Source organism: Balaenoptera borealis (assembly GCF_965194805.1).
Source record: "Balaenoptera borealis genome assembly, chromosome: 2".
Taxonomy (NCBI): Eukaryota; Metazoa; Chordata; class Mammalia; order Artiodactyla; family Balaenopteridae; genus Balaenoptera; species Balaenoptera borealis.
Window position 1 is genome coordinate 76,853,812 of NC_138867.1, and position 17,421 is coordinate 76,871,232.

Consider the following 17,421-nt stretch of genomic DNA (forward strand, 5'->3'; position numbering starts at 1 on the left):
GCCACAACTGCTTTACCATTCTTTCCTACCCTTCCCCTCCTCTCTTTTTCCTCCTCTTCTTTCTCTCTTTATACAGTATATCTTTTATTTTCTCAATTGTTTGAAAGTTACAAAACCTTGTTCCATTATCTCTAAATACTTCAGGGTAGATTTCCCAAGAACAAAGATATTCACCTACATTATCACAGTATGATAATCAAAATCAGGAAATTTAATATTGAACACAATGCTGTTACCTAATCTATAGAATTTATTTAAATTTTGCCAATTATCTCCAAAATTCCTTCTATAGCAATTTTTATTCTCTGGTCCAGATCAGCCTTTCTTTGTCTTTCACAACACTGACATTTACAAATAGTACAAACAATTTCCTTTGTAAAAATCCCTCAATTTGGGTTTGTCTAATACTTCCTCAAAATTAGATTTAGGTTATATATTTTTGGCAGAAATATTATATAAATGATATTGTTCTTTTCAGTGTATCACATCTGGAAGCAAATAATATTGGGTTTGTCCAGTTATTGGTGATATTGACTTTGATTAATTACTTACATAGTTAAAATAGTGTCTACCAGGTTACTCCAGTGTAAAATATCTTTTTTTTCCTTTGTAATTAAAGAATAATTCATGGAAAGATACTTTTAAGAGTTTGTAAATATCTTAGCCCTCATCCAACTTGATGATTCTTGCCTGGTGGTTAAAATGGTTGCAAAATGGTGATTTTCGAACATTATCATTCCTCCTACATTTATTAGATGGTATCCTATTCCCTTATTTATTTTTTTGTTTACTATAAGTGTGGACTCATAGATTTTTAAAAATTTAATAGATTAACATTTATTAATCTCATTATTTTGAAGCTCAAATTCTCTCAGATTTGGCCAGTGGGAGTCCCTTTGATCTGACTACTGAGGCTTTTCGACATGTCCCTATCATTTTTTGAGCTGCAACATCACTTTTATTTATTTCATATTTTGGGATTTGTTTCCAAACAATGATTTAAAAGTTTGAAACCCATTATTCTGCTGTAACATTTTTTTCTCCAATTTTCCTTATTTCAAGTCAGGTTTGTATAAAAGTATCTAGAATACAGAGAAGACTGAGAATAAATGATGGTAACCCTTTTGTTTCTGTGGCCACACTGGCCACCATGCTGTCCTCCAACCTGCCAGCTATGTTCCTGCATTAAAGGCGTGGCATCCCTTGTGTCCTTGGCCTGGAAACGTCCTCCCAATGCAGCTCCATAGTTGTTCCCACATCTCCTTTAAGCCATAGCTCAAACATCGCTTTCTCAGGGAGGCCTCCCCTGACCACTTTTATTATAACAGAACAATGGTTCTCAAACTTTTTAAAGCACCCTTTGAAAACCCCTTTGATGGTAACCCCTTAATTCCCAAAGCTTCATTTCAAAGCAAGATATAAAATGACAATAGGTTTAACCCATGAATGGTTAAGTCAGAAACATGATCTTAACCCTTACTGATTTATTTCACCATAGAGGGTTGACAAACTTTCTAAAGTGTTTACTGGTACACACACAGTCCTTCTGGGTCATGGAAACAAAATAGATGTTACCTTCTCTGCTGCTTCTGACTGATTCCTTATTCAATTCACTTCCTTATTACACACAGCATATCCACTTCTCTACCACTCTGCTATGAATTAGTCTAATTTTTAAAACTGTTTGTTCCTAAAGAAAAGTATCAGTAAACAAGAATAATGTAGAACTACTTGTCTTTTCTCATGGAATACTCTCTAAAAGAACATCTTTTTAACTATGTAACACAACATATGCTTATCCCAAATAAGTCTTTAAAAAACAAACAAAAAACCCTCAACAAACAATCACAGATAATAATCACCATCAGAGATAGCCAAGACTTTACAAGTAATCAAGTGCTTTCACTCACATTCAGCAGAGAAATTCATTTTTCTCTGAGCATGCTGCTTTCAATATACAATTCAAGGTGACTGAATTTCATAGATAGGGTTAAAGGTGTCCTTAAAATACACAGCAAGTTCCATGACTTACAGGGCTTTCCCAAAGCAAACTCAGTAAGTCATCATCAGTATGCATCATCAGTTTCTTAGAAGATCTTAAGTTTTTCAAACTACTTAACTAGTCTTTTTCTAAAACTACTAACATACTTCAGACTTTCCAAAGTATATTATTTCCAGCTCCTATACTGAGGTCATATACAGTGGCTGACATTTCCCCTCAACATCTATTTTTCATTAAATTACATAACAGACATCTTTTAGGTTTTCAAGATGCTTCTGTACAGCAGGATCAATATATTTGTCAACATGGTAAATAAGTAAATGTTTACAGGCCACAAAATGATGAGGTACCTCACTATATAACAGAAGAAATTCTCCCAACATGCAACTTATTTTCCAAGGGTAAGTCATGTACACTGAATTATACTTTAAAACTCCTGGCTACCTAGTCCATCTAGTGAAATCCTTGAGTGATTTACCAATGATACATCTAAAGACATAACTCACTTTCAAAGGTGCCTATTTTAGGCACTGCGAGAATTAGCTGACTGTAAGTGAAACTCATGATCTCCCCAAAAAATAAAAAATACCATATAAATTCAGTGGCCATTTGTTTTTTCATTATAATGTTAGTTACCCTGTAGTATTCAATTATCTAAGATAAAAGGCATACCATAGTATTTAGTCTTCTAACATACAAAGAAGAACCATATTCATCACATATGATGCAATATAGCTTCTTGTTCTTGAGGTCTAGACCTGAGCTGTCCAATATGGTAGCCAGTAGCTACATGTGGCTATTGAGCACTTGTAATATATCTAGTCTAAATTTAGACACACATAAGTGTAAGATAACACATTAGATTTCAAAGTTTAGTATGAAAAAAATGTAAACTATCTCACAAATAATTTTATGTTGATTCTATGTTGAAATAATATTTTAACATATTGGATTAAATAAAATTTTATTAAATTCATCGTTTCTTTTTACTTTGTTTAATGTGACTACTAGAAAATTTTAAATTACACAAGTGGCTCACATTTTATTTCTACTGGAGAGGACTTATTTAGACTAAAGTGGGCAAAAGTCATAATCAGAGGCCAGTTCCATAGTGTGTCATAAATATCCTGCAACCACACTACTTTCTAAGTTTTTGAGGTTATTAGCAGATCATCAAATCCCAAGGGCAACAGAAAACTAAGTTTAGGTGAACTCCGTTTGTAATGAATACAATAATAAATCTTACACATGTTAATGACATCATAGTGGTTAATTAGGCAACTTGGTAACCACCTGCTGTAACTGTCTTAAAAATGACTATAAATACTACTATTTTGACATAGCTAAAGTTTACAGATTTTATTTTTCATTACCTCATTTCTATAAATACTATACTGAATATTCTTAGAAACAGTTTACTATCTACTGAATACCTTTATTTAGATATAATGGGCATTTTAGGGACTTCCCTGGTAGCCCAGTGGTTAAGAACCCACCTTCCAATGCAGGGGATGTGGCTTCGATCCCCCTTCGGGGAACTAAGATCCCACGTACCGCTCGGCAACTAGGCCCACATGCCGCAACTACAGAGCCCATGCACTCTGGAGCCTGCACGCCTCAACTACTGAGCCTGCGCACTCTGGAGCCCGCACACTGCAACGAAAGATCCCGCGTGCCGCAACTAAGACCCAATGCAGCCATAGATAAGATACGTAGGTAGGTAGGTAGGTAGGTAGATAGATAGATAGATAGACAGACAGACAGATAGAATGGGCATTTTAAATTCATTATGTAAAAACTGGAATCATTACCTACCTTGCTGTTAGGAGTCAATTCTCCACGGTATTTCTGTGTGTCTCAGACTAGAAATGGTGTATCCCTCCAGGTTAGAGGTCATATTGTTCCCTGACAAGGATAATAAAGATAGTGTCATCCTCTGAGGCAAAGGTTGGGCAGGTTTGCTAGCAGGCCCTTACAAGACTGGGAGGACACAGATCCACTGTGTGCACAGCATCGCCCTGGGCCTCATTCTGTACTACGGGACTTGGGGAACCTATATGAACATGAAGATCATGCTGCCTACTGTGTTTTGAGCAATAAACTATCTAAATCTATCTGACTGGGCTCATTGTTTCCTTATGACAGGAATCTACAGAAGTGTGGTGAGCCAGCTTAGCAGCTGACTGCTGCTTAGGAAGTGCTTAACACTTCTCCTCCTTTTATGTCCTCAGTCTTCATACAAGTACCACTATCTACTCCACTGCCCAAGTCAGAAACCTGACCATCAACCTTGACTCCTGCCCCTCATTCACTGGCCCCATCATATCCAGTCAAGTCACCATGTCCTACCACCTAAATTTCTCTCAAACCATCACTTCTCTCTTTATTTCCTCTGCCTTTACCCTAGTTCACGTCATTACCCTCTCTCACCCAGATGCCTAATTTGTGTCACTGTCTCTAGTGTTGCCCTACTTCACCCATTCTTCACGTTGCAGATGTAATCATCATTTTTTGTCATTTCATTGCCTTCAGGATAAAGTCCAAACGTAGGATTACAAGGTATTTTAAGGTCAGAACTTATATCGAATGTTTCTTGAAATTCTATTTGTGATTATATCACGGGGCAGGGTGGGGCGGGGCGGGGATGGGGAGGAAAGAGAAAATGAGAGATTAGACCACGTCTAATATAAAAGACTGTGGAGCAAAACATAAGTTGGGTGGGGTAGACTTCAGTGGATTCATCATAGTTCCTCTCTTCCTTATTCATGAAGAGTTGAACGCAGCTGAACTCTATGACTTCCCTCTGTTTGAAATGGTAACGAAAAAGGGGGCCAACACAGTCAAGATGGGCATTATTATTTTATTTATTTCCAGCCACATTTATTCTGATAAAAAGAATGCTCAGGCTGTAAGCAAATATGGCCTTCCTGTTACTAGATTTAGAATAGGTGATTGGTGTCACATCTATCTTTTCTTTTTGGTTCATGGCACTCAAAAAAGGGGCCTCTTTTCTTTTTAAATGACACATACTAAGCATGATACATTCAGATGTATCATGTTGATTGGTCTTGGGAAAATTCAGATAAGCTTTTTCCTGCTTTTTGTCTGGTTTAGTTCCTCTTCTTCAGAACTTAGCTCAGATTTTCTCTCTTTCAGGAAAACTTCTCTGACTCCCAAAGTTGAGTTAGATGTCTTTCCTATGTGTTTACTCATGTTTTAGCATTTAATACACAGTACTAATCTCTGCAACTACACAGTAACCTCCTTGAAGACAGTATGTTTAACTCATTATCTGTATCCTCAAGGCTAGCATCATGCCTGGCACATAGTAGGTACCCAATAAATAACTGTTTAGTTTAAATAAACAAATAATCAGATCACACTTTTAAAAGTCAGAAAGAGAATTGTAATCTTGAAGGGAAAAATAGCAGGAGGAGAGGGATTTAGGTTGTAGAGCTTTTCTTATCTTCTAAAACATAGTCAAACACACATACACACATACTGACATGCCATATCACTGAAGTTTTCCATAATTTCAATAGCCCTCCCACACCTAGGTTTGAAGCTTCAGAGCTATTAGAAGCTTTCATGAGAAAAGAGAAAATGCATTTCTTTTCCAAAGACTTATTCATGTTAAGGCAGTCTTTAATGTAATCTATACATAAATCAAGTCTGCTTCCAGGCCAGGAGCACAAAGATGGTGAAGGTACGATGACAGTTTAACTGGACAATTACTTCATCCAACTTTTTAGGATGAAAGATCCTCACCTTTGCTTACTATCTTCTCCAAAGAGCTGAGGTATTTTTGGCCCCTGGTTTGAATTTTGAGAAGAGAAGCTTAGAATGCTGCTAAGCTTTCTTCCAAGACCTTACACAGAGCAGCCAACATAGCCCCTCAACAAGGAAAAAAAAAGAGAGACCTTTAAGCAACTGGTGCAGCACGGCAGGTTTCAAGAATGCCTATGATCTCAGTGTGAATAGCTTAGAGAGACACTGGGGTCCTGGTAATCACTAGTTGGTTACCCTAATTTAAATTTTCAGAGTTTTCTTTGGCCAACAGCTGAACCATCAGTTATAAAATGATTTCCAGTAAGATACTGTAGCTCAGCTTTATATTTTATGACCTGGTTCTTTTAGATTACTGAAAGCAAAGTTCTTAAACTCACAGAGCATTTTCCTTCATATAAAGAATAAGTATATTAGCGCATTTGGAGATAAATCTGGGTTCTAGTAATGACCCTGCAACTTGCTATATGAACTTGGAGTAATAATTTTAAAACTTCTGAGCCTCAGCTTCCTCTTTGTGGTGAGGATTAACTAAATAACAATACAATGCGCCTATAACATTACCCACTACTCTGTTGATGCACAACAAATGGTAGTCATAATTTTCATAAGATTCTTTATAACACGGGTTAGCAGGCCAAACCTGTCCATCACTGCTTCATAAATAAAGTTTTATTGGAACACAGACACAATCATTTGTTTATGTATCCTCTATGACTACTTCTGCGCTACAATGACAAAGCTGTGCAGACAGAGTAATGACAGTTACAACTGACACCATATGGCCCACAAAGCCTAAAATATTTACTATCTGGCCCTTTACAGACAAACTCTGCTGACTCCTAGTCACAACAGGTTTCACTAAAACTTCTAAAATAATATTATTACCTTTTAGACCATTAATAAACCAAATAAGCTTTCCTGGCTTTAATATACTCAAAACTTTGTAAGTAAGGGTAGTACATTCAGTCTCACAAAGATAATGGCTGATCTAATGGCTCTGTCTCTTCATCTATCCTCAATAGTGACTGGATGCGGCTGGAAGAAAGTCTGATAGGGATGGCTATACAAAGTAATAAGCAAAATATATAACTCTTTGTAACAACCTGATAGCTTAAGTATACCACTTGCACTTCTATATTCTAGGCTTAATGAAAAAGACAGGAAGGCAGGGTATTAGGGTTCTCCAGAAAAATAGAACATGAGAGAAACAGAAGAGAGAGTGAGAGATTATATATAAACAGAGTTTATATAATGAATTGTCTTGTGTGATTATGAAGGCCGAGAAGTCCCAAGACCTGCAGTTGCCAACCTAAAGACTCAGGACAGTTGATGGTGTATTTCCAGTTCAAGTCCAAAGGCCTGAGAACGAGGAGAACTGACGGTTGTAGATCTAGTCTGAGTCTGAAGGCTTGAGAACAGGAAAGCCAATGGTGTTAAGCTCTAGTCTGAAAGCCAGCAGACTTGAGATCCAAGAAGAGCCAACTTCTCAGTTCTGGTCTAAAAAGTAAAAGACCTACTGCCAGCTCAACAGGTCCTTCTTATGCATCCTTTCTGTTCTATTCATATCTTCAATTCATTGGATGAGGCCCATCCACATTAGGGAGGGCAGTCTTCTTTACTCTAGTCTACCAATTCAAATGTTAATCGCATCCAAAAAAGCCTTCACAGACACTCCCAGAACAATGTTTGACCAAACACCTGGGTACCTCCTGGCCCAGTCAAGTTGACACATAAAATTAACCATCACTGCAGGCAGGCAGCTAAAAACCAAATATTTCTATTAGGTAGAAAATACAGGACTCTCATATACACAAGTAATATTCTGTAAGACTTTTTTATTGCTGCTGCATAAACAGATACAAAATGCAGGGTTTTAAAAACTACTTACACAAAATATCTAAGGGAGCAGTTCTACATACTAGAAAATTAGGATTCAATGTTGGAATTAGTATTTCCTGAAGCTACAAAAAACTCTCATTAGATTTGAATAGAGGCTGTTATTTACCAAAATATTCTTTTTCTTTCAACTAACATTCCAAACACTTTGTACAATTGTTACAGCCTAGATACAACAACAATGTAGATCATCTTACTCTTCTATTTTCTCCAAAAACTCAGTAAAAAAAAGTGCTTTAACCCTATAAAATACCAACATCAGACCATTCACTGACTATATTTTCCTAATATTCACCTTCTAATGTGTTTATTAAGCCTAATACTTCTTCACCTGTGAATATTTTGGAGATAATAGTAAGGTACCATGATTATAGAAACTAATCAATTATAGACAGTTTATTGTAAATCTTACCACTTTATTAAAAAATTCTATTGTAAATCTTACTACTTTATAAAAAGCAAGAGCAAGTGTTTTTTACAGAGTTATCGATACAATATTTTCCGTTCTACTGCTTTGAAACCAACAGAGTAAACACGGGCTAAGAAATCCTATTTGCAGAGGCCTGCTGACATCACTGATTGTTTTGCATAAACAAGGAAATACCTATTAGAGCTGAGTGCTAAGACCAAATATCAAATAGTTGGAGTAGGAAGCACCTAATGGAAACAAGAACTTTTTAAAGACCCTTTACCTTATCTTTGTCCATCACCAAGAATGAATAAAAGACAAAATACCACGTCTATATTTCTGGGAAGGTAGTGGTACAACCTGGAATTTCTGTAGATAGACTACTGGGAAGGGTTGTGAGTAGACTTCAGTAACCTTAAAAAACTTGCTTACAGCATGTCAAGATCTCTTAAGTACCTTCTAAACGCAAATGTTCATTTTATAACTCTTCTCTGGAATTTTAAATTAGGAATGGGTGACTTTTCTGAGGATCATGCACATCCTAAACTTTTTTAATGTCTGAATTTACCAAAGCCCCAAACACATTTGGTCAAAGTTCATTTTAAGCCCTTTCTCAAATTTTATACACAAGTACATTTCAAAAGCAATTTATTTCGTGTGTTTGATTCATTTACACTTTGCTCATCAAAGGTTTATTTTTTGTTAGAGTTAGTTGTTCTCTATGATTCCTAATAAGGTTTGGTTTTATAACACTTTTAAAACACTCTTGTTTTCAAGAGAGAAAGTTGCTCTAAAAACTTTTACCTCAGAATTACTAATTTGGTTTGAATAGAATATACACTTGGCAAAATATTTCTATACTCTCAACTAACTTTTCTTTAACATTTCTCATAACTCTATAAGCCCAGACATAGCTACAGTATATAAATCATATATATCACCATCATCTAGGCAGCATTTCCAAAACTGTATCTATAGCATGTTAGTGTCTCAAGAGATGTCAAGAGGTGTTCATGGGTAGAAAGTGGTTAGGAGTGGTAGTCACGTTTAAGTGTTGGAAATCCTGAATTAAACAAAATCAAACCGGTTTCTTTACTATAACATTTCCCAGAACTTTTATGTGCATAATGAATATTCAAGAAAGAGATATAGGAAGCAACGTTTCCCAAACTTAACAATGGAACTCTTTTAACAAGCCTAATATATTGTAGGATACTTATGTTCTATAAAACAATTTGGAAAGCTGATTTGTGTGGTCTCAAACACTAAGGAAGTGATTGCATTTATGATCTCCCGCCTGTATCTGTCACTGTTAATGTGATAATCTACCAAACAGTTTCAGAAAGATAGACCAGCTATTTAAAAAATACTCCTAGACGAGGCAGAATTACTAATAATTCTGTTTTAACAAAATAGGAACAAATTGGAAATCTGAGTTTGAAACAGACTCACAGATATAGAGAACAGACTTGTGGTTGCCAAGGGGGAGGGGAGATGGGGGAGGGATGGATTGGGAGTTTGGGATTAGCAGATGAAAACTACTGGGTTGACCAAAAAGTGCCTTTGGTTTTTCCAGTAAAAATAAAAGACAATTTTCATTTTCACCAAGAACTTTATTGAACCACATATTCACCCTTTTGTCCACTACCTTCTGCCATTTTTCAGGCAACTTCATAATTCCATCTTCCCAAAACTTTATCTTTTTGAGCAAAGAACTGTTCCAGGTGCTGTTTACAGTCTTCCAAGGAATTGAAATTTTTTCCATTAAGAGAATTTTGTAAAGACCAAAATAAATGGAAATCCGAAAGTACCATGTCTGCTGAATACAGCAGATGAATCAGAACTTCCCAGCCAAGCTGTGACAGTTTTTGCCTGGTTGTCAAAGAAACATGCAGTCTTGTGTTATCCTGATGGAAGATTATGCATTTTCTGTTGACTAATTCTGGATGCTGTTTGTCAAGAGCTGCTTTCAGGTGGTCTAATTGGGAGCCATACTTGTTGGAATTAATTGTTTGGTTTTCCAGAAGGAGCTCAATAATAGAGGACTCCCTTCCAATCCTACCACATACACAACATCACCTTCTTTGGATGAAGACCGGCCTTTGGTGTGGTTGGTGGTGGTTCATTTCACTTGCCCCACGATCTCTTCCATTCCACGTTATTGTACAGTATCCACTTTCACCGCCCCTCACAATTTGTTTCAAAAACAGAATGTTTTCATTAAGTTTAAGTAGAGAATCACATACAGATATATGGTCAAGAAGGGTTTTTTGCTTAACTTATGTGGAACCCAAACATCAAAGCGATTAACATAACCAAGCTGGTGCAAATGATTTTCAGTGCTTGATTTGGATATTTTGAGTATGTCGGCTATCTCCCATGTGGTGTAACATTGATTGTTTTCAATTAATGTTTCAATTTGATCGCTATCAACTTCAATTGGTCTACCCAACCATGGAGCATCATCCACAGAGAAATCTCCAGCATGAAACTTTGCAAACCACTTCTGACATGTTCGATCAGTCACAACACCTTCTCCATACACCACACACATTTTGGTTGCATTTTTACCTTTCCTGAAATAATAAAGCATAATATGCTGAAAATGTTGATTTTTTTTCTTCCATCTTCAATATTAAAATGGCTACACAAAAATTCACCAATTTTGATGTCTTTTTTTTCATGCATGCTGATATGACAGCTGTCACATACAATCTAACAAAATTGTTTTGAATGAAGTTTAAGACAACTAAGTGTTACTACAGCCACCTTACAGAAAAAAACTGAATGAACCTTTTGGCCCACCCAATATTATATACAGAATGGATAAACAACAAGGTCCTACTGTGTAGCACAGGAAACTATATTCAATATTCTGTGATAAACCATAATGGAAAAGAATATGAAAAAATGTATATATTTACATGTGTATAACTGAATCACTTTGCTGTACAGCAGAAATTAACACAACACTGTAAATCAACTATACTTCAATAAAATAATTTTATTAAAAAAGAGAGAATTTTAAAGGCAGCAAGAGAAAAACAAAGAGTCAGTTACAACAGAACTCCCATAATGCTATCAGTTGATTTCTCTGCAGACACTTTGCAGGCAAGAAGGGAGTGGCAAGATAACATTCAAAGTCCTGAAAGGGAAAAACCTGCAACCTAGGACACTCTACCCAGCAAGATTATCATTTAGAATAGAAGGAGAGATAAAGAATTTCTCAGACAAGTAAAAACTAAAAGAATACAGCAATACTAAACCTATCCTAAAAGAAATACTGAAAGGTCTTCTCTAAATAAAAAAGAAGCAAGAATCTATAGGAAAGGGAAAATCACAATAGGAAAGGTAAATATATAAAAGGATGGAAGATCACTTAAATAAGCCAGTATATAGATTAAAAAACAATCAAAAAATTCTGTGAAAGCGATTATAACTACAATGAAGAGCAAAAGGATAAACATGAAGATGTAAAATAAGGCATCAAAATTACCAAATGTGGGTGAGGGGAGTAAGAAAATGTAGACCTTTTAGAATGTGTTTGAGCTTATATCACTACCAGTCTAAAGCAAGTAGATATAGTTATGGGTTAACGTACTTGAAAACCAGGGTAACCACAAAAACCATAAAGAAAAAAAAAACTCAAACATAATACAAAGAAAACCATCAAACCACAAAAAGAAAAACAAAAAGAAGAAAGGAACAAAGAAGAATACAAAATCAAGTAGAAAATAAGGTTTAAAAGGCAATAAACACATACATAGATATCAATAATTACTTCAAATGTCAAAGCACTAAATGCTCTGATCAAAAGATACAGAGTAGCAGATTGGATAATAAAACAAGAACCTACAATATGCTGCCTACAAGAGACCCACTTTAGGGCGAAAGACATGTATAGATTGAAAGTGAGGGGATAGAAAAAGATATTTCATGCAAATGGAAATGATAAGAAAGTGGGGGTAGCAATACTCGTATCAGACAAAACAGACTTTAAAACAAAGGCTATAAAGAAAAAGGAAGACAGTATATAATGATAACAGGATCAATACAAGAAGAAGAAATCACACTCATTAACATATACACACCCAATTTAGGAGCACCTAAATACACAAAACAAAAACGAATAGACATAAAGGGAGAAATTGATGGAAATACAATAATAGTAGAGACTTTAACTCCCTACTGACATCAATGGACAGATCTTCCAGACAGAAAATCAATGAAGCAACAGAGATTCTAAATGACACAATAGAACAATTAGTTAATTGATATTTTGAGGACATTAAATATCCAAAAGAAATAGAATAAACATTCTTTTCAAGAACACATGGAACATTCTCTAGGATAGAACACATACCAGAACACAAAACAAGCCTCAACAAATTTAAGAGGATGGAAATTATTTCAAACATCTTTTCTGCCCACAATGGCATGAAACCACATGAAATCAACCACAGAAAGAGAAATGCAAAGAAAACGATTACATGGAGACTAAACAACACGCTACCAAAAATCCAATGGGTCAAGGGTGAAATCAAAGAGAAAATAAAATACCTCGAGACAAATGACAACAAAGACACAACCATACAAAATCTGTGGGATGCAGCAAAGGCAGTTCTAAGAGGAAAGTTCACAGTAATAGAGACCTTCCTTAAAAAACAAGAAAAATTCCAAATAAACAACCTAACGTACCACCTAAAAGAATTAGAAAAAGAACAACAAACAAAACCAAAAGTCAGCAGAAGGAAGGAAATAATAAAGATCAGAGAGGAAATAAATAAAAGAGAGATAAAATGTATGTATATGTGTGTGTGTGTGTATAAATAAAACCAAGAGCTGGTTTTTTGAAAGGATGAAAAATATCAACAAACCTCTAGCCAAGCTCACCAAGAGGAAGAGAGAGAAGCCAAATAAGCAAAAGAAGAAATGAAAGAGGAGAAATAACAAACAGTACTGCAGAAATACAAAAAACCATAAGAAAGAACTATGAACAATTTCATGCCAAGAAATTGGACAACATAGAAGAAATGGACAAGTTTCTAGAAACAAACAGGCTGCCAAAACTGAATCAAGAAGAAACAGATAACTTGAACAGACCAATCACTAGAAGTGAAATATAATATGTAATTTTAAAAAACTCCATGCAAACAAAAGTCCAGGACCAGATGCTTCACTGGAGAATTCTATCAAACATATAAAGAAGAACTTAAACTGATACTTCTCAAACTCTTCTAAAAGATTAAAAAGGAGGGAACATTCCCAAAGTCATTCTGTCAAGCCACCATCACCCTGACACCAAAACCAGACAAAGCCACTACCAGAAAAGAACGTTAGAGGCCAATATCTTTGATGAATATAGATGCCAAAATCCTCAACAATATATTAGCAAACTGAATCCAACAACACATAAAAAGGATCATACACCATGATCAAGTTGGATTCATTCCAGAATCACAAGGATGGTTCAAAATATGCAAATCAATCAATGTGATACACCACATCAACAAAAGAAAAGACAAAAACCACATGATCATCTCAATAGATGCAGAAAAAGCATTCAATAAAAGGCAACATCCATTCATGATAAAAACTCTTGCCAAAGTGGGTACTGAGGGAACATATCCCAACATAAGAAAAGCCATTTATGACAAACTCACAGCCAACATAATGCTAAATGGTGAAAAGCTGAAAGCCTTCCTACTAAATTCTGGAACAAGACAAGGATGCCCATTCTCACCACTTCTATTCAACACAGTATTGGAAGTCCTAGCCACAGTAATCATACAAGAAAAAGAAATAAAACGTATCCAAATCAGAAGGGAAGAGGTAAAAGTGTCACTATATGCAGATGGCATAATACTCTATATAGAAAACCCTAAAGACTTCACACTAAAACTATTAGAACTGATAAATGAATTCAGCAAGGTAGCAGGATACAAGATTAACATACAGAAATAGTTTGCATTTCTTTCTTTACACTAACAATGAAATATCAGAAAGGGAAAGTAAAAAAAAAAAAATCCCGCTTAAAATCATATCAAAAAAAAAAAAAAACCCTAGTAATAAGCCTGACCTAGGAGGTGAAAGACATGTACAACAGAACTATAAAACACTGATAAAGGAAAATGAAGATGATTCAAGGAAATGGAAAGATAGCCCATGCACTTGGATTGGAAGAACTAATATAGTTAAAATGGCCATACTACCCAAAGCAATCTACAGACTCAATGCGATCCTTATCAAATTACCCATGACATTTTTCACAGAACTAGAACAAACAATCCCAAAATTTATATGGAACCACAAAAGACCCAGAACTGCCAGAGCAATCCTGAGGAGAAAAACAAAGCTGGAGGCATAACCCTTAGAACTTCAAACAATGCTACAAGCTACAGTAATCAAAACAGTGTGGTACGCACCACAACTACTGAAGCCCGCGCCCTTAGAGCCCATGCTCTGCAACGAGAGTAGCCACCGCAATGAGAAGCCCATGCAACGCAACAAAGAATAGCCCCCACTCGCTGCAACTAGAGAAAGCCCGCATGCAGCAACGAAGACCAAAAACACAGCCAAAAATAAATAAAATTTTAAAAAAAAGACAAAACAGTGTGGTATTGGTGCAAAAACAGACATAAAGATCAATGGAACTGAACAGAGAGCCCAGAAATAAACCCACACACCTACGGTCAAATATCTTCAACAAATTAGGCAAGAAAATATAATGGAGAAAAGACAGTCTGTTCATTACACATGCTGGGAAAGCTGGACAGCCACATGTAAATCAATGAAGTTAGAACACTCCTTCACAGCATACACAAAAATAAACTCGAAATGGCTTAAAGACTTAAATATAAGACAGGACACCAAAAAACTCCTAGAAAAGAACATAGGCAAAACATTCTCTTTCATAAATCGTAGCAAAACATTCTTAGCTCTCCCAAGGCAAAAGAAATAAAAGCAAAAATAAACAAATGGACAGAAATTAACACAACATTATAAATCAACTATATGTCAATAAAATAAATTTTAAAAAATAAACAAACAAATGGGGCCTAATGGGGCCTAATCAGACTTATAAGCTTCTGCAAAGCAAAGGAAACCATAAGCCAAACGAAAAGAACCTACAGAATGGGAGAAAATATTTGCAAACAATGCAACTGACAAGGGCTTAATTTCCAAAATATACAAACAGCTCACAAAACTCAATAAAAAAAAAAAAAAATCTGATTATAAAAGGAGCAGAAGACCTGAATAGACATGTCTGCAAAGAAGACATACAGATGGCCAACAGGCACATGAAAAGATGCTCAACATCACTAATCATCAGAGAAATGAAAATCAAAACCACAATGAGATATTACCTCACATCAGTCAGAATGGCTATCATCAAAAAGACCACAAATAATAAATGTTGGTGAGGATGTGGAGAAAAGGGAACCCTTGTATGCTACTGGTGAATGTAAATTGGTACAGTCACTGTGGGAAAGGTTCAGTAAGGAGGTGCCTCAAAAAACTAAAAATAGAACTAACATATGATCCAGCAATTCCACTCCTGGGTATATATCCAATGAAAACAAAAACACTCATTTGAAAAGATACCTGCTCCCCAATGTTCATAGCAGCATTATTTACAATAGTCAAGATATGGAAGCAACCTAAGTCTCCATTGACAGATGAATGGATAAAGAAGATGTGGTATATAATACAATGGAATACTAATCATGTAAAGAATGAAATTTTGCCATTTGCAACAACACGGATGGACTTGGAATGTATTATGCTTAGTGAAATAAGTCAGAGAAGGACAAAAACTGTATATCACTTATAAATGAAATCTAAAAACAGTAAAACAAACAACTGAATATAACAAAAAAGAAACAGGCTCATGATATAGAGAACAAACTAGTGGTTACCAGAGGGAGAGGAAAGTGGGGAAGGACAAGATACAGATAGGGAATTAAGAGATACAAACTACTATGTATAAAATAAATAAGCTACAATGATATATTTGTACAGTACAGGGAATATAGCCAATATTTTATAATAACTATAAATGGAGTATAACCTTTAAAAATTGTGAATCTCTATGTTGCACACCTGAAACTTATATAGTAGGTACAGCAACTATACCTCAATTTAAAAAAAGCACAATAAGACATGACTAGATACAATGTACCCACTGGAGTGACTAAATTAAAACATTAATAACACCAATGATAACAGGGCTGTGGAGCAACTGAACTTTCATACATGTAAAATGTAAAATGATACAATCACTTTGGAAAACAGTCTGAATTATACATTTAAAATGGGTAAACTTTATCTTGTGGAATTTATACCTCAATAAAGCTGAATTTTAAAAATCAACTTGACAAAACATTTTTAAATTAGTAAAATAAAATTCTGATAATATCTTGCAGTGGCTTAACATTTTTAAAATACTGGCCAATTTTTTTCCCCTATTATTCTTAGAGTCTTCCTCCATTCAAGCAGTAGATAGGCTCAACTTACCTCAGGGAAAGCAGTGACAGCAGAAAGCAGAAACAAGGAGTCTTTTTTCTGACCTATGAATTTCAAAATCCTGGGCCTTGAGAATAATGGAAAGGACTTAGAACATATGCTTACCGAAGCTAGGAAGGTGAATAATACAAAACAAAAGGGAATGTGAAGACTGGAGTGAGCAAATCCTGTAAGGAGCCACTATGGAACTCCAGCTGATTTTTACCATATGAAAATGTGGGTCCAGTGTTGCTAGATCATTTTCCCCAAAAGAAATCTGGAGATTCAGATTTTTATATGAATTTTCCAAATTTTTGAAATAATTCCCAAGCAAAAGGCACTGCTGTGAGTCAAATTCAGGCAATGGATTTGCAACATCTGGCACAAAAGACAGATTTAGAACACCTTAAAAACAAAAAATAAACAAAAAACCACAAGACTTCCTCACCTTCCAGACTTGATAGAAATTCCCTGCAATGGGGAAAATAAAAGTCAAAGCAACAATGAATACAGACCTTGTTCTTACAAGAGAATAGAGGCAATCTGCATCCCATTTCTTAGGTATGCACTCAAGAAGGCAAGAAGATCCCACAGAACTGGATGGATAATGTGATGGGCAAAAATGGTATTAACCTCATAGAATTTCCCAGGCCCTACAGCCCCAGAGAGACTTAGACAAGTGGCAGTCTCAGAGAATTCTCCAAATGTTAGTGGAGATCACAGAAAGATTACAACTTTATCAATAGCATGGAAGTTGCAGAAAGGTTTTAGTTTACCAGCTAATACCTTGTGGATGGGAATGAGGAATAAGTCAGCAGTA